General features: G+C 39.4%; 1 protein-coding gene across 1 annotated transcript in view; it reads left to right on the forward strand.

Moving 5' to 3' along the window:
- The first annotated feature begins 303 nt into the window (after nucleotides 1-303).
- Nucleotides 304-26,760, forward strand: part of Mc2r (melanocortin 2 receptor (adrenocorticotropic hormone)) — a 35,115-nt gene continuing 8,658 nt past the window's right edge. The window contains exon 1 of the mRNA XM_005372543.2: nucleotides 304-388. The gene's annotated coding sequence lies outside the window, so the exon portion shown is untranslated. The remainder of the gene's footprint in view (nucleotides 389-26,760) is intronic.

A 26,760-nucleotide genomic window follows, 5' to 3' on the forward strand; every position in this document is an offset into this window, starting at 1 on the left:
TTTTAGAACAAATTCTTCTAGAATCATTTCCTCGAAACCCCAGTTTATTTAATTCCTTAGTTCTAAAACTGAACGCAACTCTGAAATTAATTTCAAAAGAGCAAGATTACAATCCTGTAATCTGCTGTAAACATTGTCAGAAATGTCAGAAGCAACCTTGACTGGCTGAGCCCAGGAAAATGTTCCTTTCCACTTCTCTACTTCACTTATCAGAAATATGTAGCTCATTTCACATGACATTTGCTCAAGGCTATGATAACAACCCACTGTCTCCCAGTGATGTATCTGTTCCGGCCCTTCCCAGCCCAAGGTCCGTGTACTTGCTTTTCTTCAAAACGCATTCATTTTCAGTTATTTGGGCCAGAAAGTTTCTGCTTCAGAGCTGAAGGTAAGGACATTTTCTACTAATTTCTCAGCTTCCTTAGTGTGTTTGGACCATGAATAGAGCAGCTAGGAACAAATCAGAAAGAAAGCTATATTCAGAATTCCTTCTGATCACTCATCTTTTTAATTGTGACCTTTTATTCTTTTGGAAGCAGTATATTATTTTTCTAATTAAACTATAATAATAAAGTCTTGATTTTATGCTTTTAAAGTATTGCTTTTATGCCCATGTAAAGTTACCTTTCCTATTAATCAATTTATTAGCTTTTTCTATCCATCTTTAAATTATCATCAAGCTCTACAAGCTCTTAAATGCTACAGCCAGTTTTTTCCTAATAGAATTAAGGCTGAAAAGTTCATGCCTTTTATCCCTTCCTAAGAGTATCTTTTACCTGATTAGGCTTTCTTTTAAAAGCATGGATGTTTTCCTGCCAGACACCAGTGCAAGTGTCTGAGCAGCCCATTGGCATGTGATTGTGGCCACATGGCTCCAGGGCTGTGCACACACTCTCTGCATTTCTTATTGGCTCAGAAGTCTTCTGACTCCCTTGGCAGCAGTGCAGGGAGCAGGGAAAACACGAATTAAAGGGTGTTCATCATCACATACTCCTCCGAAGTGCTCAGCACTTAGAAAGCACTGGGTTGCTACAGATTAGAGAAGTACCCAGAAAGGAGGCCAGGCTTTGGATAAATACAACTACTCTTCACATTTTCACTTTTCTAAACTGTCTTGAGATAGTATCCCCATTCACACACACAAACACACATGCAACATACAGTCATATACATATATACATACACATGCCACATATCTAAATGCATAAAACTTAAATATATAATGCACATGCATGTGCACATCACATAGAGAGAACATACATACATTTATACACATATACACATTCACAACACATACATACATACACATGGGCACAGACACACAAACCCCAGCAGGGAAGACAGGAGGGGTAAGTGGGTTTTGGGGTCACCCTCTGGCACAAGGACCTGCACCTCTTGGGCAGGGGGTGATGCAGCACAATCAAGAGTGTTAGCTGAGTCACAAAAGTTGGCCTTGTGCAAGTGGAAGTCAGAGTGGGGCCACTGGAGCCCCAGGTCCCGGATACACCCTGCGAGACAGCTTCTCCCCAGCTCCAAGGTAGGGGAGCTTGGTCTGCAGAGCCCTGACTCTGCCTCTGGGATACCCTGCCTGGCCTGAAGGCAGTGAGGGCAGCACAAGCTAGGGAGTGGGATATGTGGCTCGAGATCATAGCACAGTCTAGGGGCCCTGTACCCTGCCTGCCACAGGGAGATGTGTGCTCTAGAAGCACATCGCCCCACTGTCTCAGAGTGGATGTCCTGTGAAAAAGCCATCCAGACATCTTGCTGACTCTGAGAGCTGGATTCTCATCTGAATACTGGATGCTCCACTCAATTTGAATGCAATCTTCCTGCTCAGTTTAGGCACACCCTCTTCATGCATTGTACAAGATACGGTGTCTGTATGTCAGGGGCTCAGCTCAGCTGGGTTTATCCTGATAGTTAAGAATCCATCCAAGGGTGTTGCAATATGAGCAGTGGCACCACAGAACTAACAAGGAAGAGCTATAGCTTCACAGAGGGGGGGCAAGCTCATTCTCCCTTGAGACAGTGATACAGCTTAAGAAACTCTGCACTGAAGCATCAAAGGTGCAGTAGAAACCTTGCTGGAAATGTGGAGATCCTACTATGTGCAAAGTAGATATAGGTAAGGCCCAGTGGACTCAGGGGGCTTGGGGTAGCGGATAAGAAGGGCATGATGAAGAAAGGATATAATGATGTCTGAAGGATGGTTTGTTCTCTGGAGATGAGCCAGGGTATTAAATTTTAGAAGTAGTTTTAAAATAAGTGTTTAACTCAAAGTATGCACATGCCAAGCCAAGGACTAGCAACACATGGACAACCTGGACATGTTGGAAAAACAGAACATGTGCAAATAACACAAAGCCCAGGACAGCTTGAGTTGCAGAGCCAGCCAGGACAAGGGAGTTAGGCAGGAAGGGGAAAAGAGATTGTAGCACTCAAGGTTAAGGTCTGGTGAGGGAGCCAGAGGGAGGGGAGCACATCGATGTCCATCCCCTTTCAAGGGATCCTGACCCCGTACCAAGGAAGCTCCACTTCAGACCCTTCACCTGCTCATTGCATCATTTCCAGTCTCCTTGTGGATAGCAAATAAGAAGTTATACTGTGGATAGCAGACCTCAGAACAAGACCATGAACTTGCAAAGATTCCACTGCCTGCACCATCAAAAAGGGATCCCTGGAGCTGGTTTTAAGGGGTCTCTACACATCTGAAGAATGTTAAGCACAGAAAAATCATCATCAATGCACCCAGGACTCAGACAGTTGCCATCAACACAATGGACAGAGACAATCAGCATCAACACTGGATTCAGACAGTCATCACCAACACTATGTAGTCCATCAGCACCAACACTTTGGATGGAGATAGTCATCATCAACACTAGAACAAAGACACACACCATCAACACTGGATTCAGACAGTCACCACCAATAGCATGTACAGTCAGTCAGCATCAACACTGTGTTTAGAGACAACATGAACAGTATGGACAGGGGCAGTCAGCATCCACACTGTGGACTCAGACAGTCACCAACACTAGGGACTCAGCTACCATCAGTGAGATTGCTATGTGCTCCGTCAGGCTTTCACTCTTGTCTTTTCTGTGGGATCAAAGCTATCATGAGCTGGTAGCTTTCAACAGATTATTGTTTTAAAATAGCCACAAGTTTTATTATGATGCTATTCTGTTTCATTTGGCACCACAATGGCCTGAAGGCTCTAACCACAGTGTCCAGCTCTTCCCACCACCTGTACCACACAGGCTCCTCCTTACCACGTGTGCTTCACAGCTGGACCTGGGACTGCAGTCCTAGGGCTCCTACTGCTGGATTCTCAGCCTCTGTGGCATGACTGGAGAGCTTGGGCCTGCAGCAAGGCAGGCTTGCTTCTGGGTGACCTGAGGCAAGCTGCCTAACTTCTCTGAATCTCATGTTTCTTATCTATGGGTGGCAAGCAGGAAATTGAGATAATCTTTTTACTTTAATTGGAGCACTAAAGGAGAATATGGTTCACTTTTTTTTTGTTGTTTGTTAGGGTTAGGGTTAGGGTTAGGGTTTGTTTTGTTTTTTTTCCGGTATCAGGAACCGAACTCACGACCTTGCGCTTGCCAGGCAGGCGCTTTGCCGCTGAGCTAAATCCCCAGCTCCCGAATATGTTTCACTTGATAGACTGAATCCACAGAATCATCCCTGCCTAGTGGCCAAAGGTATAAACCCAGGAATAGTATAGATGGGTCATATAGTAGCTCTATTTTTAATTTTATGGGGAACCTCCATATTGTTTGACATACTGGTTGTACTAATTTACCACTGCACTACTAATGTATTAGTGTTCATTTTCTCAATACTCTCCCAGGGTTTGTTTGTGTGTTTTTTAATAATAGCCACCCTGATTGAGGTGAGGTGGAATTTCAGTGTAGTTTAGATTTGCATTTCCCTGATAGCTAAATATGCTGAGCAATTTCCCCCCATACATGTATTGACCATTTGTACTTCTTTTGAAAGATATCTATTCAGATCATTTGCCCATTTAGTGATTAGATTACCTCTTTTAATGTTAACATTTTTAGTTCCTTATTTATTTGTGATATTAATCTTCTGTCACATAAATACTGGGCAATGATTTTCTCCCATTCTGTAGGTTGTCTCTTTACTATACTGATTGTTCCCTTTGCTGTGCACAAACTTTTTTATTTGATGTGATGCCATTTGTCAGTTCTTGCATAATTTCCTGAGCTATTGGAGTCCTACTTATGAAGGTGATGCCTGTACCAATACCTCAAAGTGTTCCTCCTATTTTATCATAGGAGAATATTTTCTCCTGTGAATCCACAGCATCATCCCTGCGTAGCAGCTATCATCTAATATTTTCAAAGTTTCAGGTCTTACATTAAGGTCTTTGATCAATTTTGCATTGATTTTTTTAGTACATAGTGAGAGTTAAGGATCTAATCTTAATCTTCTGCATGCAGGTATTCAGCTTTCCCAGCACCACTTATTTAAAAAGCTATCTTTCTCCAGTGTGTTTTATTCTGGTACTTTTCTGAGAATCCAGTTGCTGTAGATGCCTAGGTTTGTGCTGGGTTCTTCTATTCTATTACATTGGTCTGTGTGTGTATTTTTGTCAATATCATGCTGTTTTTGTTACAATGGCTTTAATAGTAAAGTATATTTTGATGTTAAATACTGTGAGGATTCCAGTATTGTTCTTATTTGGCAGGATTGCTTTGGCTTGGAGGGGGAGCTATTTTGTGCTTCATATGGATTGTAAGATATTTTTTTTCAAGTTCAATAAAAACAAGTCACTGCTATTTTAGTGGGAATTGCATTTTGTAGTATGGACACTTTAACAATATTAATTCTCCAAACCCATATGCACAAGAAATCTTTCCATCTTATAATTTCTCCAAGTGTTTTAAATTTTCATTATAGAAATTGTTTACCTCCTTGGTTAGGTTTACTCCTAGGTATTTTCTTCTTTAGGCTACTATGAATGGTATTGTTTTCCTGACGTTTTTCTCAATGAGTTCATTATTGGTGTATAGAAAATCTCATGAGTTTGTGTGTTGATTTTATACCTTGCTACTTTGCTGAATTTGTTTACTAGTCATAAGTCTTTTGGTAAAATTTTTAGAGTTCTGAATAAGGATCATATCATGCGCAAACATGACAAATCTTACTTCCTTTTTCTTATTTGTGTCCTTCATTGCCTGCTTTTCTGGCTAAAACCTTAAATACTACATTGAATAAGAATCATGAAAGTGAAAACCCTTGTCTTGTTTCTGATTTTAGAAGAAATGCTTTCAGTTTTCCCCATTCTATAGGATTTTGGATATGAATTTGTCATTTACAGTCTTAATTATGTTGAGCTGTGATCCTTCACACCTAGTTTATTCAGGGATTTTATAAATGGAATTTAAATTTCATTAAAGGCTTTTCTTTGCCTATTTAGTTGATCATGTGCTATTTGTCCTTGACTCTATTTATGTGATGTATTATGTTTATAAATATGCATGTGTTAAATTGTCATTGTATTCCTGGAGTGAAACCACTTGATCATGGTACAATATCTTTTCAGTGTGCTGTTGAATTCAATTTGCAAGTGTTTTATTGAGGATTTTTGCATCTATATTTATCATAGATATTGGTTTATGCAGATTTTTTATCATATCTTTCTCAGGCTTGGGTAACAGGTTAAAACTGGCTTCATAGGATGACTTTCAGAGTTCCTTCTCTTTCCATTTTATAGAATATTTTGAGGAGCATTGGTATTAGTTATTCTTTTAAAGTCTGGTAGAATTCAGCAGTGCCTGTCTGGTCCTAAAATTTTTGTCATTGGGAGACTTTTATTACTGCTTTAATATCATTGCTTTTTATTTATCTGCTTAGTTTTTTATATTTTCTTGGTTCAATTTTGCTAGTAATATGTGTCTAAGAAATTTTCCAGTTTGTCTAAATTTTATAATGTTTGGTATATAATTTTTCAAAATGTTCCCCAATGTTCCTCTGGATTTCAGTGGCATCTATTATAATATTGCCTCTTTAATCTCTACATTTTATTAATTTGGCTCTCCTCTGTCTTTTGGTTAGTTTGGCAAGGGTTTGTCAATATTGTTTATCTTTGCAAAGAAACAAATCTTTATTTCATTGACCTTTCTCTTCGTCTCTACTTTTTAGAAAAATTTAAGTTCCGACCTTTAGTATTTCTTTCCCTTTACTGACTTGGGGTTTGGTTTGTTCTTATTTTTCTAAGGCCTTAAGATACATCATTAGATTATTTATTTCAGATCCCTTTTTCGGATGTCACTCATAGCTGCAAATCTCCCTCCTACAAATACTTTAATTGTGTGTCACAGGTTCTAATAGATTGTGTTTTTATTTTTAAATTTTCACCCTGATTTCTTTAATGACTTACTTTTTTAAAAAAATTATATTGTTTAATTTCTATGCATTTGTATAGTTCCTATTATTTCTCTTAAAGCCGATTTCTAGTTTCCTTCCATTATGATCTAATAAGATGCAAGAAATATTTTTGTATTTGTTACAATTTTACTTATGGACTGAAACATGATCTAGTTTTTAAAAAGTTCTATGTACTAAAAAGATGTGTTCTTCTACTTCTGGATGAAATATGCCTTAGACATCTGTTAAATCCGTTTGATCTATAGCTAATTTAACTCTAAGGCTGGTTGATTTTTTTGTCCAAATGATCTATTGATAAGTAAACTATTGAACTCACCAACTGTAATTGTATTAGGGCCTATCTCTCATTTTATGTCCAATACGCTGTGTTTTATAAAATTCAGTGCTGTGACATTTTGTTATATTTTCTGATATTAGCAATATCCTCTTAGTGAATTGTTCCCTTTGTCAGTATATGGAAACCTCTTGATTTTAGCTTGCATTATATTTGTCAGATATGAACATAGCCTCTCCTGTTTGCTTTCAGATTCCATTTGATGGGAATATCATTTTCCATCTTTTCACTTTTAGTCTATGTATGTGAGTTTCTTGCAGGTAGCAAACTTTTAGATCTTGGGTTTTAATCCAAACAGCCAAATATTAATTAAAGAATTAAGATCATTTATATTTAAGATTATTATGTGACAGGGGTGTGCTAATTTTCGTCATTTTGTTGTTTTCTCCTAGTTGTTTCTAATAATCTATATTTGTTTCTCCTTTATTTATCTTAGAAGCTTGATATTTTGCTATATTCATTACATTTTATTCTTTCCTAATTTTTATTTTCTTATCTACTCTTTAGAGTAATTTATTTTCCCCATACTTTCATGATCATGTGTATCTTCTTCCTTTTCTGTGTATAGGATTCCTTTAAATATCTTTTGCAATACTGGCTTAGTGGTTTTGAATTCCTTCATTTTATGCTTTATCTTAGAAAGTTTTTATTTGCCCTTTGATTATGAAGGATAACTTTGCTAGATATAGTAATCTAGGTTGGCAGTTATTTTCTTTCAGTGCTTCAAATGCATCATTCCATGTCCTTCTGCCTTTAGAATTTCTGCTGGGAAATACGTTATTATTGTTTTATTATTGTTTTTTTATTGTTTTAAATCACTTTATAAGTGATTTAGTACTTTTGCAATTTTTATCTTTTCTTCATTCTCTTATTTGAGCCATTTGACTATAATATGTCATGGAGAGATTCTTTTTTTGGTCATATCTCTTTGGGGTTCTAAATGACTCCAGTATCTGGATGTCCATATCTTTCCCAAGATTTGAGAATTTTCTGCAATTACTTCATTGAATAGCCTTTCTATCCCTTCATTTTTCACCTCAACTTCTTTGTCTAAATTGATTATTCGTAGGTTTGGTCTCTTAATCATGTTCTCTAGGTCTTTTATGTTCTGATCACAATTTCTTTTTTTCCCTTTGTCACTATTCAAATGTAATAAATCATCATCTTGGTTTTCAAAACCTGCTATTCTTTCCTCTGCTTGAGCTAGTCTATTGGTGAGGCTTCAACTGAGGTTTTGACTTATTGGACTTTTCATTTCCAGGATTTTTTAGTTACTTTTCAGAATCTCTCACTTTATGGAATTGCTGTATCATATAGTGCATTGTCTTCTTTAATTATTCAGCTGTATATGTGCACCTTCTTTGGATTCATTGATTATTTTTAAAATCATTCTTTGGAACTTTTTGTCTGGCATTTCCTCCACTTTGAAATCTTTGGAGTCAGTTACTAGAGATTTATCAACTTTTGGAGTCATGTTTCTATGTTAGAGATCTGTCAGGATGGAGTTCTTTAACTTTTATGTTAGGGCCTTATTGCTGAGCACTAATTCCAATGGACTTAGTGTGGTTTTTCTGTTCACCTGTTGCTAGTGGGATTTGACAAAGCATTTATTGGGATCAGAGCCTGAGGGTTCCATTTTCTCTGAAGGATTTGCAAATGTGAGCAGCCATAGTCATTCAGACAGGTGTGTTGTAGACAACTGCACAGATTGGGTGTTCCCTCTATGATTATTCCTCCAGTCTTGTCGGAAGTGTGTGGTCTAAAAGGGCATGGGGATGACCTATGCTGAGGCCTCTCATAGCTGTGGTGTTCACGCCATTGTGGTGTTTCTCTCTGCTGTTGCTATGTGGAGTAAATGTCCAGGAACTGGATTTCAGGTCCATCTAGCCATGATTTCTAAGGGCTGTTACAAAAGAAATTTAACCCAAACATTATCCAATAACCTTTAGGTATCTGAGATGAAAAAAGTGAAACCACTATCTCAGTTTCTCGCACATTTTATATATTTTTCAAAACTTATCTCTTTGGGCTGGAGATATAGCTCAGTGGCATAAGCGCCTGGCTGGCAAGCACAAGGTCGTGAGTTTGATCCCCGGTACTGCAAAAGAAAAAAAAAAAAGAAGTAAAAAAAAAAAAACTTATCTTTTTAAAAACACAAACTCCCAATTATTCCAATTATCATGGTCACATTTTGAGGCATCAAAAGTTATTGGGCATCTCAATGAGGGACTATGGTGGAAAGGAGGAAGGAGTATGATGTTTGCTGGCCCTCCAGTGCATTTCTAACTGCTTGGAAGGCAAGACATGAATGCTCAGAGTTGACTTTTCCTTAAAGTACCACTAGTAATCCTGATATCAAGTGCAATGTAAGAACAAAACACCCAGTGGCCAAAGGAGAGCAGGGAGATCACCGGGGCTGGGAAAGTGGTAGAGATGTGCAAGAGATCTTATTTTACTTACACCTTAAGCAAAAGTACAATTGAGACAGCCAGGAGTGATTACAGAATCCCAGGAGAAGGGATGGTAGTAAAAATAGGAAGGACAAAACTGAGTAAGGCATCTTGGTGAAGATGAGAAACCTGAGCTGGCTGGGATAAAAGTTTTTTGTAGATGATGGAGTGAGTGGCAGAAAATATAATCTTGGAAACAGACTGTAGAGTACCTTCTGTGCTGAAAATTTTTAAAAAACAATTTTATCCTGAAGCAGCAAGGACTCTGAAGAGGACTATCCTTTATTTTTAAGGTTCTTTTTGCACATTTTGTTAATTGTATAGGCTAAGAGTTTAACTTTTATAAGAAGTTTCCAAAAATAACTTTCTCAAAATAGCTTCATGTGAGTTTTATTTTTATTCACTTGGTATTTGTGCATGTTTACAGGGAATATTGTGTGTTTTGGTACATGTATGCGTTGTGTGACAATCTGGTCAAGTAAGATTTTCTCTGCAATTCAGCTCATTCTAATAAAACAAAAATATATATTGGTAGAAAATAATTTCTTTGACATTTAATATCAATTGGAGTATTCCTCCAAGTGAGATTTTACTACCCCGTGCACCTCAGGAAGCAAGATCATGTATGCTAGGTGCCCCCCATATGCCAGTCACACAGAAAAATTAACTCCAGATGTCACTGAACCATAAAAGAAACCATTTGGAAACCCTCCCAAATCAATCCATAGCAATCAGTGGTTGTGTCTGGATCACTGACTGAAGGCAAGAGAATTAGCATTGCTGGGTCCTGGAGGGAAATATATTTCACTCTACTTGGGGTGAAGATTAGGAGCCCTTATAAAGTGCCTCCTGACACACCACAGTCTTTTCAAGTTGTTCAATCACTGTTACCACAAGTCCTTCAAACATTCCACCTTATTTACGTCCAGCATCTAGAGTGAAGGCATGGACCGGCAAAGTCTCCAGCTCCCTGCTCAGAGATGGCAATATGAAGGTAACAGTGACACAGGCTGCCTTCTGAGCACCAGCCAGACTCTGCCAGGAGCTCCATGCAGGATGGAAGTCTGGAGCCCCCCCAGGGATGGCACAGCAGTACCTCTGACAAGCTCTGATGATACCTCATCTTCATGCACCTCACCTCATTCACCCTTAATTTAAATCAGCCACAGCCTTTAAAAGAGTCTCTAAACCTTTAAGAGTCTGAATAGCTCTTCTTCTTCCAAAGAGCATCTCTTGATCACCAGATGCTTTCAGTCTGACCTGCAGCCAAATTAACAGTTAAAATCCTTTAAAGTATCATCAGTTTACATAGGGGCAAGAGCAGTATCCAAGCTCTACACCAAGAACAGTGGCCCTGAGCCGCACCCAGACTCTGGTCCATGCAGGACATACTCCACCATCTGCCTACTATCAACTTATGCAAACCCAGCCTGGAACATATGCTGGTTTATTTCACGGTTGTTTCTGATTTCTCATCTCATTTCTCTATCAGATCATCTTTAGCGATGTTGCTGTTCAGCTTTCTCATTGTCTGTCTTCTATTTTTGAATTCAGGACTAAGAAAGAAAAGCACAATCCAGCTCTAAAGCCAGGCTGGACACAAAGGGAAGTTATAGGCTGTTTCTCCCAGGAAACATGAGCAGGACATGCCTGGCATGTTTGTGGGCACTGAGACAAAGCAAGAAGTGAGGGACTGAGAGGCTAAAATACCTTGCAGTTAGGGAAGAACGCTTACCCCAGCTGAGATCTCACAACCACTTTACAAAGGTCAAGAACAGAGTCCACAGCATGTTCATGGTCCAATAACCCAAACAATTGATGACACTTTGCTTTGAGGAGCCTGGTGGAGGGTTCTTGTTCACAAATTGGTACAGGTTCTGTGGAAGGCAATATCTATTAACACTGCTAATGTACATACACTCTCTCAACAGCTCCAGGGCTGGGGATGCAACTAAGTGGTAGAGCATGTGCCTAACATGCATAAGCCCCAAGGTCCATCCCCAGCACTGCAAAAGATAAAACAACAAAAATAAACTCCATTTTTGTGTTATTCTTAGACAAATGAGAAAATTTACTCATAGATGATTGTGCATTATTGCAATATTTACACTGCAAAATATTTGAAACAACCCAAATAACTATCAATACAGACAGATTAAATTACTTTAGACATGCCCATATACTTTTGTACCATGCAGTGGGGTATAGCAAGGACAGAAGGTGGCTCAGACACTGGGAAGCTGAGAGGAACTCTCAGTGCACTCAGAGGCAACCCTACCAGCAATGATGACTGGCAGCCCAGCTTTGGCACCATGCCACCCAGGGCTTTGGGGTTTACACTGGCTCTTCAGAGTCTGTTACAGAACTATCTTCCATCACAGTCTGTAGAACTGTAATAAATCTTCCTCATCCACTCAACAGAAAATAAGTCAGTGGTCCTTCTTGCCCAGGAACTGTATATACACAGCAAGATTTCCAATGCACAGAAGAAAGGCAGCACAGCATGTCCCCAGGACACCTGCAGCCTTATGCTCCTGGCTTTCACAAAAGCTACCAGAGCCTTTTTGTTCTCTGAACTTCACCAGCAATTTTTGAGTGGAAATAGAAAACCATCCTGATTTTGTCAGTTATAGTTTTTTGATATTTAGGTTATTTTTTCACTTTTTACTAAATCCAATACAAACTCATTATCAGATGAATATTCTTAGAACTTCTAAGATTCACTAATTTCCTACATCACATATTTGTTTTTGGAGCCACACAGACTTTTATTTAAACCTTCCATACAACTGAAAACCCATTGGGCTTTTAAGCAGTGACTCTGTCTCCCTCTTAAGTCCCTCAGCTGTGACACATCTACATTGTGGTGTTGGTCATCTGGCACATGATGGACACAGAAATTTTGCACCAAACAAGGATATGACAAAAGATACAGTTTTCTCCTTTCCTTTAGAGGCTTAGAAAGTATAAAATTTATGATTATTTTCATCTTTATAAAAGACGATAGCAGACATAAAAGCCTCATACTGGAGCTGTTTGTGCTCCCTGACCTGTGTGTGATAGTTTGTATTTAAAATGCCCCCAAAAACTCATGTATTCAGGGGTGAGGCTTTGAGAACGTGATTGGATTATGGGGGTACTATGCTCATCTGTGGATTCATTCACTGATGAGTCCTTGGCTGAATGTGCTGTAAAGAGGTGAGTCCTCATGGAAGAGGTGGGTCACAGGGGATGTGACCTGAAGGGGTGTATTCTTCTCCCTGGCCCTCTCTCTCTCTCTCTCTCTCCTTCTCCCTCTGTGTGTGTGTGTGTGCATGTGTGTTTGTGTCTAACTCTCCCTCTCTTTCCTACCTGACTGCCATAGGCTGAGAAGCTCTCCTCTGCTATGCCCTTCCACTATGCTGTTTCTACCTTGAAGCCTAACCCTGGACTGAACCTTCCAAATCCATGAGTCAAATAAAGCTATCCTCCTTTAAATTATAGTCTCTATTATTTTGTCCCAGGGAATGGAAAATGTAACACAGAAAATAGGTACCAGAGAAGTGGGGTTATTGCTATAGCTATACCTGACCATGTGGTTCAGAAGCCTTTGGTATAAGTGCTGCAAAGCAAGCACCAGAAGCCTTTGGAACTGGTTTGGAGAAGGAGTTTGCAAAGGGTTAGAGATGTGTGCTAGAAAAAACCTACAATCTTGGCTTACAGCCAAGATTGATGAATAATTCTGATTGGAGCTCAGAAAAACAGAGTGCTGATAGGAATGTATACAGAAATGCCAGGCTCACAGGGTTTCATTTCAAATGAGGACCCTATTAGAAACTAGACTAGACACCATATGTGTAATATTCTAGCAAATAATTTGTCTTTGTTTTGCCCATGTCCTAAGACTGTGTAAAGTTGAATTTCAAGATGGCAAACTGAATCTCATGGAGGAAATTTCAAGGCAGCCCAACCTTCAGGCTGTGGTCTGAGTACTGTTGGCTGTTCATAACCAGCTCTACAGTGAGAATCAGGAACAAAACATAAGTCAAAATTTGTGGAAAATTTTGCAGTTTGGCCAGAAAAGAAGACTGTGTAAGGTTGGTGATACTGTGGGATGGATCAAACAGATAGATTCTAGACCCTTGTATATGGCAAGCAATGAATTGCAAATATACTCAGTAGTGAAGAAAAGCAGCTACATTAATTGAAGATAATGGAAAAAATGTACTCAAGGCAGATCTGTGCTGTTACCAAGTTGTGGGGTGCTGAAGTCCCTTGCTAGAAATGGGTTTCTAGGTTCTTGCTATCCTGAACAAAGAATTGATCAAGAGAAGCAGACAACAGTAAGGTTTATATTTATTAAAGATAAGGAAAAAACAGGATTTGCAGAGTGAGTTTGGGTGGAATACAGGAAGGGACATAATAGCAAGAGCTCAGTGGTTGCTGTCCTTTTTTTAATATCTCTCATTCCTGGGGCTGATGTCAGGTCTAGGCTGTCCTATCAAAAACCTTCTTGAGTTCTTGTGAGTAGTCCACTAAAAAACCTTTGGGAACTTGTCTGTGCATGTGTCCTTGGATTTTGTAATTAACACATCATGCCTTACTCTCCCAGCCAACCTTCACCATACCCTAACCTCTTGCCTCAGTGCCAGCAGAAACAAAAATGTGACATGAACAGAAAAGTGGTGCTGAGACAACAGGAAAAGCAGAAATTTCACAAATAACTCAAGCATTCAGATTCCTAAGGAAGTGCACCCCAGTCTGGGTGCCTCTCAATGGCTCTTGAGGTAAGACTGATAGGAATGATTACCAGAGTGTGGAGTTGTCTTGTGTCAGGGGATTTCAACAAGCACATTTGTTCCAGAGTTCACTCTGATTAATTTACATGTAACACTAGAAGGAGGATTGGCCCTGGGATATTGCCCAAACTCAAGTGGGTTGAAAGGAGTGGTCTCCTAGCCCCTATTATGTTACCTGTGTTATTTGGGAAACAGAAAGCATGGTTGCTACAAAGTTTAACATCAATAAAATGAAGTCAAGTACCTTGTGCCAGGCCAACAGGAAAACTGACTTGAGGTGATCTCAGGAATTGGCTTGATCTGAGGCTTAAACAGGTAAACTTCTTTGCAAGATTGCTTTGAGAAGAGTCACAGGGTGCTCTGTTCCCTCAAGGACACTGAGAGAAGCTCCAAGTTCAGCTACTGAGGTGCTATGTCCCATGCAGCTCTCAACGTTCCCAGGGGGAGGATGGTGAAAGGATGGAGAAAAAAAGACAAGAGTCAGACTATAGAAAACTGAAGCCATATGGAGCCCTTGTTCCTGATGGGAAATAACGAAGGAAGAAAGAAAAGAAAGAGAAACTCCAACAGCTGCGTGTGTTTATTTATACAGTTGAGAGGTTGAATATCACATGAAACCTCTTTGCCAAATAGCTAATCTCCTAGATTAGCTATTGTCTACTAGCTAATCTATTAGATAAGCTAATGTCTTATCTCATTCGCAGGTTCGCAGTGTTCTTGACACTAGAGTACCTTATTCATGTGACTTGCCTCAGGTGCTGTGTTCTTGAGACTGGCCTTGACCTATTATCAGCTTCAGCAACTCCCCACATATCCCCTTTTCTGTTTTATAGTTGTGAGTGATGAGTAGTTAGTTGAGGTTGAAGGAGTTTATTTGGGGGACTCTGTAAGAGACCTTGCCCTTCTTGAATCCTTTTCATTCTAGATGAACTTGTTTGATTTAGGCTAGAGATTCCCAGTCCAAAGATTTTAAGTCCCTGCATATAGCAATTTAATCCTCTACAGCACATTATCCCAGAACAGTGATCAATTATTAGTGTAGCTGGAAATTGTTTTATACCTCTTGTGGTTATAATTTTCTGCTGGACGTTCAAAACTAAATTAAGTTAGACCTGTAATAATCAATTTTGTTATTTATCAAAGTCAATTAAGTTTCCTCAGGATTTACCTTGGAATCATATATAACATCTCTAGTTCTTTGGTCAGAGTCAGCCATCTGGATGAGTCATGATCATTGTTTGACCAAGTTGCTTTCTGTGAAAGATTGGAAGACAATTTTCTCCTAGCAACTCTCCTTAGGCACACAAAACACCATAGATCTTATCCTCTGTGGTCCTACCCTCTCCTTGATCAGGAGTTTGTGTAACTCACCAGAGTTTCAGGATATCACTGAAAATGTTCCCTCATGTCCAGGGTTCTCATTGACCTCTGAGGGCTGGGCCAAAATATTGGCTGTCCTCTTAGCCTGTCTTTCTAGCTTTTGTCTCCATACCTCCATTGTTGAACATCCAAAAGAGAAGGTTAATGACATAATATTTTGTAATGAGGGCAGTCAGCTTAATATTACTATTTTATCTGAATATCAAGCACCTTAGAACATAAAATAGAACTGTTATTTTCTAACAATGATGGATGTTCTAATAGTGGAATCTCTGTAGAATGCCAACAGGCAATAGTTACATAGTTTTACACAGAAAATTTAAAATCAAAATCATACATAATATTAAAGCATGACAATCATGATATTTTTGTGACATACTTAAATTTCCATTTTGACATAATACAGCTCTTTTAATCAGTGATCTCTATCCAATACATAGGAATCTTTTACCTAACTTGTTGACCTTAAATGAGATGTCACTGAAGAAATTTGTGACATTGTCTGGAGGATAATGTTGAGGCATCTCTAAGTATAGTAGTGCACATATAATATATACATCACATAAGTTTTTGTTATTATTACTGATTGGTGACCTTATGTTGGCTTGACATGAACATATTACAATTATTTGGAGCACAAAAGAAAGGTAAATGTCTGCATCAGAAAAAGGGTCTATCACACCATAAACAACCCCTTTTACATTTTGGAAGACCTGTACATCTGGAAGTATGAATACATTTAATATACATAAGATTAATAACAATCATCATAGCCTTATGAACACTTTTGTTTGTTAAATTTACTTTGTTGTTTTTTTTTTTGCCCTCCGGTACCGGGAACAGAACTCACGACCTTGCGCTTGCCAGGCAGGCGCTTTTGCAGCTGAGCTAAATCCCCAGCCCCTTGTTAAATTTACTTTGGTACCAAAGCATCTGTAAATTAGAAAAACTTATTGTCTCATTTTTAGAAAGCTTAATCTTTTATGATGATCAGTATAAACATATCACAATAATATATTTTCAATAGCATTTATTAGGGTGTCTCCCACAAGACTATGGAGATCACTGGGGCTTCCTATTAATGAACAAAGGCTGGAATAACTTTTCCCAGGAAACTGCTCCTTTATTCACCAAAGGGAGCATTACCAATGATTTTCCAAGCCCAAAGGGTTCCCATTTAGTTAGTTTAACAAATTTCTGATGAAATATGAAAAAAACAATTTTTTATATATTGACCAGCTGGCAACTCAGATGGGAGCATGCCTTTTAAATCTATAAGCCAAATTAAATTATGAACAAGTGATCCAAAAATGCACAAGAAAAGGAAAAAAGAGGAAAAAATTGTTGAGCTCAAATAAAAAACAGGTAGGATAGATAAGACAAATGGACAAATATATACAGACAATCTGCTTACAATATCCTAGTGCACTCAAATATATTTTTTGGCAAAATTAAATTATAACTCTTTTTTACTTTTAGAAGTTTGTAATTATAAATAGACTGGTCAGAATTTTTTGTACGTCAGTTACGTCTTGCTCTTCCAAGAAAATTTAGAACAAAACCTTATGTATAAATATTACATAATTTTGTATTTTATTTTTTCTTAAGAATATTGGCAATTTTCATGTCCCTTTCTTTCATATAACTTCCAGTTCAGTTGTCTCTACACACTCTGTCACCTATTCAGATCTTATTTTCTCATTTTTGGTTACTACCTCTTGGGCATCCTGGATCAATTTCTGTAATTGACTCCAGGTCAGGTCTAGCCCCATCTTTGTCTATCAGTTGTGGAGCAGTTGTGAAGCAGCATCACTGCAACAAGACTGAGCATCAGCCTCTTGAGAGGTGGAATCAACTCTTCCTCTGGGTGTGAGTCCATGATACAGCTAGACAGTATGCTCTGGCACTGAGATAGGCCATTCAGCATTTACTGGAAAGATACAAGCATACCCTCAATCCCAAATTAACACTGAGCTAGGTCCCTTCCATTGTCCATTATGAAGATCTTTCCAAAGGATCTTTCCTAACTTTTTTCCTTTACCTAATTAAATTGTCTTTCTGCTGCTGTAGTCTCATCCTTAGTAGGATTTTAAAAGTTTAATGTAATTACTTGTTAGAGCCTTCTTGCGTATCTCTGTCTTCCTGAGAAACCACTTTGAAGATACCACCATGTATTACAGCAGCCATTGATATTTTCCTACTAATCTATCCATAACTCTGTAATGTTTGTATTGTTCCTATCCTATTTTGTAAATGGAAGTATGCTTATTATTATGTGTTTCCTAAAACAACCACCGAGAATAGTTAATGATTATTCAATAGGCCACTCATGTATAGCTCTATTTTCTTTAGAAGCCACTTTGAAGATACCAAAGCATAGTACAACAACTATTGATAATCTCCTACCTCTTTTGTCTGTAACTCACTATTATTTGCCATTTGTTTTCCTGAGAAACTATCTTGTAGATAACAATATGTAAAACAATAACCATTGATAATTTCCTACCACTTCATCTGTTATTTGGTAAGTCCCTCCTATTGTTATGTTATCCTTCTTTTACTCTTTAAAATAAAAAATAAGTTTAATGCCAAGTGAAGTCTATTACAAAGTATAAATTTTGTAGGGAGGAATTCTCTTTTTGTTTTTGTATTTGAATTTTGAGTGTACAGTGAGCATGTTCAACAATTCCTTGACCTTGAGGGTTATAAGGAATTCCCATAGCAAGAGAAATGTGAAAAGTTTTACAAAATGTTTGGAAGGTAGCCCTTGTATAAACTGGGCCATTGTCAGTTTTAAGTGCCCTCAGGCAGCCAAGGGTACTAAAGCCATCCAAGAAATGAGCTATGACATTCTTAGCCACTTCACCAGTGTGGGGAGAAGCAAAAATAATTCCTGAGGAAGTATCCACTGAAACGTGGACCCAGCATAGAGAGCCAGACTCAGGAATATGTGTGGCATCCTTTTTCCAGAGATGATTCAGGTATAACCTTCAAGGATTAACCCCTATTGGGAGTGAGGGAAGATGTATTACACCTGAGGAACATTGTTTAACAATTTGTCAAGCCAGTTCTTGAGTTAAAAGGAACAGTTTGTGCAATGCAGAAGTATTTTGATGGAAGATGGCATGGGAGGCAGAAACCTGTTGAATGATATTTGAGAGAGCAACAGTGACAGTAGCCAGCAATCTGTCTATAGTAGCATATCACTTAGTAAGAGGCCCTGACAATTGGGAATAGGAACATAATGTCCAATTAAACATGGAACATGGCATGACTGCATGGAAAATTGGAGAGTGTGAAACAAATGATAGAGATCTTCCTGGTTAGTGTGAATGATTGCAGTGGATGAAGGATCTTGTAAGGCCATATAACAGCCTGCAATTCAGTCTTTTGTGCAGAAGAAAACCCTGTATCCTGTATTCAGGAAGAGAAGGCCATAGCAAAAACTCTCCTGCCCAAAGAGGAGCCATCTCTGATAACAGAGCCACCACCTGCTCTGGGAACCAAGCCTATTTTTGAAGAGAAGACAAAGGATGTGAAGGAATCAAATCGAATTAATTTATCTGGAGGATAATGACAATCAGTAACACCAGGGAAGTTAGTGAATGTGGCTTTCCAAGAGGACAAGAGTTGCCATAACCACTATTGTTGAACAGAAGGAAAGGGAACAATGATATTTTGCACCTCACATCCAAAAAGATGAATAGCATGCATTCACCCATGTACAATCAGTCCTGCTACAGCATCATAAAAGGAAGTAATAGTTTTATGTGGAGCATGTGGCATATGTATCCACTATAGAAGACCCTGAGACTGCCAAAGAACCCCAGTGGGAGTATGTTGAGTTGGGAAAATGATTAAAAACATTGCCAAAGATGGGTCAACTCTAGAGAGTTGAATATTAGAGAGCACCAGATTAATTTTATCTAAGGCAGTTTTAGCATCTGACATAAATGCTCTTGGAGAGGTGGGGGCCAGTTTACCCTTGAGAATGTCAAAGAGAGGGACTAAATCATGAGTTGTTAGTTTAAGACTGGGCAGAGCCAATTAATATTACCAAGTAGAATCTGAAAATCAGAGTTGCAAAATGATTAACCCGGATCTGAACAGTTTGGGGTACAGTATGTCTCTGTTGAATAAGGGGACCCAAATATGAAAAAGGTACCACAGTTTGCACCTTTTGGGGAGCCATCACCAGACTTGCATTACGAAGGGCATTATCTAATTAAATAAATACTTGGTGCAAGGTGGATGAGGATTCATGTGCTAGGAGAATATCATCTGTGTAATGAATAAGGTGAGCAGATGGATGAGCCTGATGAACTAATAAATTGGTCCCAGCCACAAACTCTTGACATAAGGTTGGACTATCTGTCATTCCTTGTGGCAGACAACACCACTAGAAATGGCACATAGGAGCCTGATGGTTGATGGAGGGTAAACTAAAGGCAAAATGTTTTTTATCTTGAGGATGGAGAGGGTTTACTAAAAAGCAGTCTTTTAAATCAATCACTGTGAGGGAAAATGTAAAGGAATATCTACAGAACTTGGTAATTCTGGTTGAAGTGCTCCCATAGGTTCTATGGTTTGACTAACAGCCCACAAATCCTGTAATAATCTCCACCTTCCTGACTTCTTTTTTATTACAAAAAATTGGAATATTCCAAGGACTATTGGAGGATTCTAAGTGCCCTGCCATTGTCTGTTCATTAACCAGTGCATGAGCTGCTATAATCTTCCCCTGAGTGAGAGGCCATTCATCAACCTAAACAGGGTCATTGGATATCCAAGTTATCTTGGATGACATCCATGGAGTTGGAGAAGAAATCAAGGCCCCTCCTGAAAATGAAAAGGCAAATAGCCTATGCTAAAATAGTCCTTTTTAGGGATAACTGGAAGAGGTTCTTGTCTTCCCTGATTGTTTTTACCAATCCCTTGAACGGGAAAGAAAGCGTGTTGTAACATCTCGTGAGTCACCAGAGTTAGGACTAACCAAAAATGCCCCCGTATCCTGTAATACATCACAATCCCATACATCGACTGGTATATGGGAGAGGGCATAAGGTTAAAAATGTCCAATATGGCCTTCTACATCCCTCCAAGTTAATACTTTAGCACTTCTACTAGGATGAGAAACACTGCCCATCCCCTGTAGATCTGTAGTTGCTACATCCAGGGGTCATGTCATAGCCAACGGCATTGGGCAGTAATCTGCATCTGTGTCTAAAAGTCCTTAGAATGTTTTTCCTTCAAGAATCAATTCCATCTGGGGACAACCCTGTTTAATCTATTGAACCCAATAAGCATCCAAAGACCTGAAACCCTTGGACCCTCATGTGTTATTTATAGGTTTTCCAATTTTTGTCAAAGGAAGAATGACCAGTTGAGTGATATGAGAGCCTGGGGTGACTTGAACAGAGTGTTGAATAGTGTTGAACCATAACTTTGATTATCCCCTGTATAATCAGTGTCAATGACACCAGACAAAACCTGGAGACCTTTTAAAGTGAGACTGTTGTGGCCTAGCAGAAGTCCCACTGTTTCTTGAAGCAAAGGTCCATAAACTCCAGTAGGAATAGCTTGGGGTCCCATTTCAGGAGTTAGTACGAACCTAGAGGAGGGACTGAGGTCCAAGCCTCTGCTGTCTTTTGTTGCTTGCCAGAGGTCAGACACATGCTTGGTAGTGGAGGGTAGGGCTGGTGAGGAACGAAGGATAGCACCCCCACTGTTGGGGAGAACCAGGGCAGGCCCCACTGGAAGTTTCCTAGAACAGGTTAGCCTTCCACATCAGTTTTGGATCAACACTTATTTGCCTCATGTTTACCTCATCTATATTTTGTTCAGATACGAGAAAGTTTTGTTGAGGGGAAGAGTAGGGGCTGCGTGTCCCTTACTGGCACAGCAGAGCAATTTCAGGCAAAATGTCCCCCACCTCCACAGCTAAAACAAGTAACCTTGTTGCTTCCTTTTCCTCTAGGCTGTGGATGAATAACCTGAGTGAGAACTGCTGCCAAAGCAGCCCCTTGTACGTGTGAAAGGCCAGTGTCACAAATCTGAATCATCTCAGACGTGGTAGCCCATCTTTTATGGGCTTGTCAAGCCTCTTTACACCATTTATTTGCATTTTTGAAGGCCAATTGTTGAGCAATTAATCTGTTGGCCTCTGAATTGATGACAGTCCTCTCACTAGCCTGTAATAGGCATGCCACAAATCCTGAAAAGGCTCATCAGCACTCTGGCGGATAGAGGGGACGTCTCACCCTTTGAAGGAAATTCCCTCCAAGCCCTTATGACAGCTATTTTAACTTGTTCATATACTTGCAATTCAAGTTAGGTGATTATTTGTGGTAACAAAGGCACCTTCTCCAATTAACATACCTTTTGTAATGGCTATGTTGTGAGCAGCATTGTAAACGGCCTGATTCGTGCACAACTGAAAAACATTTTCCTTCCACAATAAATAACCCTCCAGACTTAAACATGCTTTAGCTATTCCTTTCCAATCATTTGGGGTCATAACTTGTTTTCCTATAAGCTCTATTAAACATAAGGTAAAAGGGGTTGTGACACCATAGGTAGTCGTAGCTTGTTTTAATTCTTTTAGGGTCTTAAAATGTATGGCTTCGTGAAGATATGTGACTTGTCCTAGATTATTAGAGATTTGGAGTCCAGCAACAGAGCAGACAAGTTGAAGTCCCTCTATGGACTCCCCTGCCCATCCAGCTTCTTTTAAAGCCAGTTACAAGGGAAAAAGAGAGAATGATTCTACTCCCTGAGAGGCAGAAGTTTCCACCTGAAGTGCAGCAGATTTTTCTGGGCTGAAAAGGCAGAAGCTACCGCTTGTGAAGAAGTTCATGTTATCGGTTTTACCTTGAGCAGCTGTGAAACTGAAGCCGCAATGAAATATTCCTCTAGTGGGAGAGGTCTTTTTTGCCTCCCACCATTCTTTCCTTATCTGATTGAGCAAAGCTAGAGGATTCAAACTCTATCAAATGTGCTGTTGCCTTATTATTCCTTTTCTGCTCTGGTCTTGGTTTTAAAATAGTGCCCTGAGCAGAATCCTCTGTGGTCATCTCAACAGGCACGTGACCATCGAGACATTCCCTGATTCAGGTCCACAAAAGTAAAGTAAGTATGGGAATCCATAATAGAGTGAATAGTTGTATATATGTTTGCTGTTCTTGAGAACCCACTTTCCTCAGGTTTAACATCGGATAAAATTGATACACTTCTCTCCCTTTTGTTTCTCATAAGCCTGTCTTGATCTTTTGGCTCTAATGAGCCCATTTTTCTCCCTGGCTCTAGTGAGCTCCCACACCTTTTTTTGGTCTCTTTTAAGCCTATTTCTCTCTCTGGTTTCTCTGGTCTATTTCTCCTTGGCTTCTCCTAAGCTGATTTCTCTTTGGCTTTTATAGCCTATTTCTCTCCTCATGTGCACACAGCTCAAAGTCTCCTCTTAACTCTTATCCAATGCATTTTTTCACTCCCTGGGTCCCTGTTCTGGTGCCAAATGCCATGTCCCATGCAGCTGTCAATATTCCCAGGGCACAGATGGTGAGAGGATGGAAGGAGAAAAAGGACAAGAGTCAGAATATAGAAAATTGAGGCCATATAAAGCCCTCTTTCCTGATGGGAAGTAAGGAAGGAAGAGGAAGAGAAGGAGAAAGAGTGGCTCCAGTGGCTGCAGCACATTTATTTATATCCTCAAGAGGCTGACTATCACGTGAAACCTCTCTGCCTAATAGTTTATCCATGTGTCTTGTCTCAGGTGCCCAGTGTTCTTGAGACTAGCGTACCCTATTCCTGTGACTTGCCTCAGACATTCTGTGTTGAGACTAGAGCAGCTTATTCATGTGATTTCCTCAGGTGCTATGTTCTTGAGGCTGGCCTTGACCAATCTCCAGCTTCAGCCACTCCCCACACTAAGGCACTCAGATACCTCTGGAGCTATGGTCCATGGGGAGCTGGCTACTGCTTTAGCTGGTAGCAGATTTTATCATCATCCATCTGATGCTGGTTTTAAAGTAGACATAATGCAAGAGTTCTGAAGTCAATGAAGCTTCCAGACAGATTGAAGGAAGGCCTGGGAGATCAGGCAGTATGCACCTGAGAAGGTGATGCACGAGGCTGTGGGGTGAAGATTAAGGTACAATAGAGACTCCAGAAAGTTGGAAATCCCTGGAAGGAGGAACATCTGCCAGAGAAAGTTAAAGAGCCATCCCAAGACAGAGAACATGTGGAATTCAACCAGCAAAGCCATAAGGGTGAGGTTGCCCAAGCCCTTTGAAGCATACATCTTGCCACCACATGCCCTGGGTGCTGGACGTGGCACTTCAGGATTTAATGTTTTCCCTGCTGGTTCTTGGTCTTGTTTGGTCCTATTCTTTTCTGTGCTCCTACTTCTCCTTTGGAAATGGTAATGTTTACCTTGTGTCATTGTATGTTGAAAATTTTAACAGTAATGGAGGGTGAATTGTTAAGACTTTGGTGACTCTTAAAGATGGACAGAGTGCTACTACAGAGTGCTACAAGAAAGCAAAACCAACTTTTGTGTTTTGGTTGGGTCTAGGGGAACAGGAATCAGTAGCATCAATTGTTCATCAGGAAAAAGAGCATGGCCCCCAATTCTCTGCTTACACAAGGCCCATCCTTTCAGAGCAAATGAATCAGAAGTTTGTTTTTGGGTTCAGATTTCAAAGCCATGAAAAACTTCCCTGTTTTCTCCCTCTTCATTCACTCTCCATCCCTGCCTCCTGGAACAACACTGTGGAGTTAGAACCTTCTAGAATACTGAGGATAGATGTGACTCAGTGGCAGAGCATGTGCTTAGAGGTACACGGCTCTGGGTTGGATTCCCAACATAAAGGAAGGAGAGAGGAAGACAGTGAAAGAGAGAAAGAAGGGAGTGAATGAAGGAATGATAAAGAGAAGCAGGCAGAGAGAGGGAAAAGGAAAAGAAAGGTCTTGGATATAGAAACCTCAAGATGGGGAGCATGATCTTCAGTGAAGGAGTTAAGTTTTAATAAATGAAAACTCATTTAATACAGGGATCTAAATTCTACTCTGTAAGTCAAGACTGAGCCACAGCGTAGCTGAGCAGATAATGACTTCCCTGTGCTTGCACAGCTAGACTGTCTGATGCCTGGCTGATATAAGGACCAAAATCAGCAAGAGGAAGTAGACCTGTATTTTAAGTGTGAACTGATTCTCTCTTTATTTGGCTAATACCTCTTGGTGTCATTTTCTTACATGCCTGGTTTGGCCTTCATTTTAGCATGTTGAAACTGCCTGGCAGCATGGAGAGAGGATTGCATCTCTCCGGGACAGCAATGGCTGCAGTGTGATGTTCAGGTTCCATGGGGAACTCTGAAGGCATTTTCAAAAAGCAAGAACATTTACAAAGAAAGCTATTTTCTCCAGGAATGTAAGTTTCCAATATTAGTTTAGAAAGGACACTCCTAACTGGTATATTTTTTTCTCAATGAGCTGAAAAATTTGAACTAGTGTTAAGGTTTTGTCAGGTAGTAGACAAAGAGCACATATGGTTTTGTTTCTATTTTCTGCTAAATGTCCTACAAATAGGTAAGGCTGCTTGTTTTTCATGTTCAAAATTATATGCTTTTTTTTAAAAGAAAAAAGTAGTCAAATTCTAAACAGTGATTAGATTGCCCTACTATGATGAATATGAGAGTCAACTGCTGTGTGAACTTGAGTAAAAACGTTCAACTAATTGGCTTAGCATGATTCTGGGTGTGGGGGTGGCTGAAGGGACTTACTGAAAACAGAAGACTCACCGTGGGTGTGACTGGCACCAACACATAGGCTTGCTGCCTGAATAGAATAAAAAGGAAATGAAGAAGGAAGGCTGCTTTTGTTTCTTTGGAGGAGCTCCAGTCCTTGCCTTGGGTGTGGTCTCCTAGCTTGCAGCACCGACACTCTAGCTTTCCTTCACAGATCCTGCAGCCTCCCGATACAGACTCACAAGGGACATTACAGTGAGGTCCACAGCTTTGACCTTTGACTGAATCCTTCAGATCTCCAGTGCACAGACAGCCCTTCTTCCCACACCTGACTCTGTAGGCGACCATTGTAAGGGTACTGCATAAATCCTTACATATTTGTACATCTTATATTAAACCAGTTTCTTTAGTGAGCACTGACTGATACAACAAATGATTTAACTTTCCCTCCTTCCACTGCTAGGACAACTTCTTATCAGTATTTAAGCACTCACTGTATCCCATGTCACTACCAAATCAAAAGAAAACAAATTGATAAATACAGCATTCCTGAACTGAACATGCACTGTATGGATAATGCTTTGTATCAAAAAAAGGATCACAGTGGAAGAGACCAGGAGGTCATTGGAGGTCAGGGCTTTGTAGGCTGAAGCGGAACACTGGACAAGAAGATGATATGGATTTGCAGGGTGTGAAGTTATTGCTCAGGAAACTGCAAATCCAGGAGACAGAGAAAGTGTTCTACAACTGTGCTATCTGGAATAAAGGAATGAAGACACAAAATATGGACAAGAGAAGGAGTAGAGCCCAACTTTCTAGGTTTTTTAAAATTAATTTTATTGGTACATTTTAGATATACATAATGATCACTTTCATCATAGGGAATTTGTACCTGTACATGATATATCTTGATTCTTTTTTTCCCTCAATCCCCCCCTCAACCCCTATTCCCCTCATTTACAAAAGCTTTGTTTTTATTTTTTCTTCTATTCTCTTTTTTGTTTCTTGCCTTCATTTTCCCCTCCCTAATTCCCCTTCCTACTTGAACATTTTCTTCCTATTTCCCAATATCTATTATACATTTTTATTATTTACACTTTCAGTTTCTCACACAAGAGAAACAAGGTGATATTTAAACATATGTGTTTGATTTATTTTACTTAAGGGTATGGTCTCAAGTTGCACTCATTTACCTTGAAATGTCTCAAATTTATCCTACTCTATGGCAGAGTAGTACTCCATTGTATTTCTAAAAACCCAAATCTTTATCCATTCATCAGTTGATAGGCATTTGGTCTGTTTCAAGCATGTAGCTATTACAAACTGTGTTGCTATAAACATGGGTGTGCATATATCACTGTGGAATGATGTTTTTTATTATTTTGGGAAATACCAAGAAGGGGAATAGTTAGGTCAAATGGAACCTCTAGTTTTAGTTTTTTGTGGAACACCACATCAAATTCCACAGTGGTTGCACATGTCTACACTCACACCAACAGTAGAGAAGATTCCTTTTTGCCCCACAACCCAGCCAGCATTTGTTATTGGTTGATTTCTCGGTAATAGCCATTCTCTCTGGAATGAGATGGAATCTCAGTGTTGTTTTAATTTGCATCTCTCAAATGATGCAGAGATGTTGAACATTTTTTCATATA

This window comes from Chinchilla lanigera, unplaced genomic scaffold (genome assembly GCF_000276665.1).
Source record: "Chinchilla lanigera isolate Chin_1 unplaced genomic scaffold, ChiLan1.0 scaffold00001, whole genome shotgun sequence".
Lineage (NCBI taxonomy): Eukaryota > Metazoa > Chordata > Mammalia > Rodentia > Chinchillidae > Chinchilla > Chinchilla lanigera.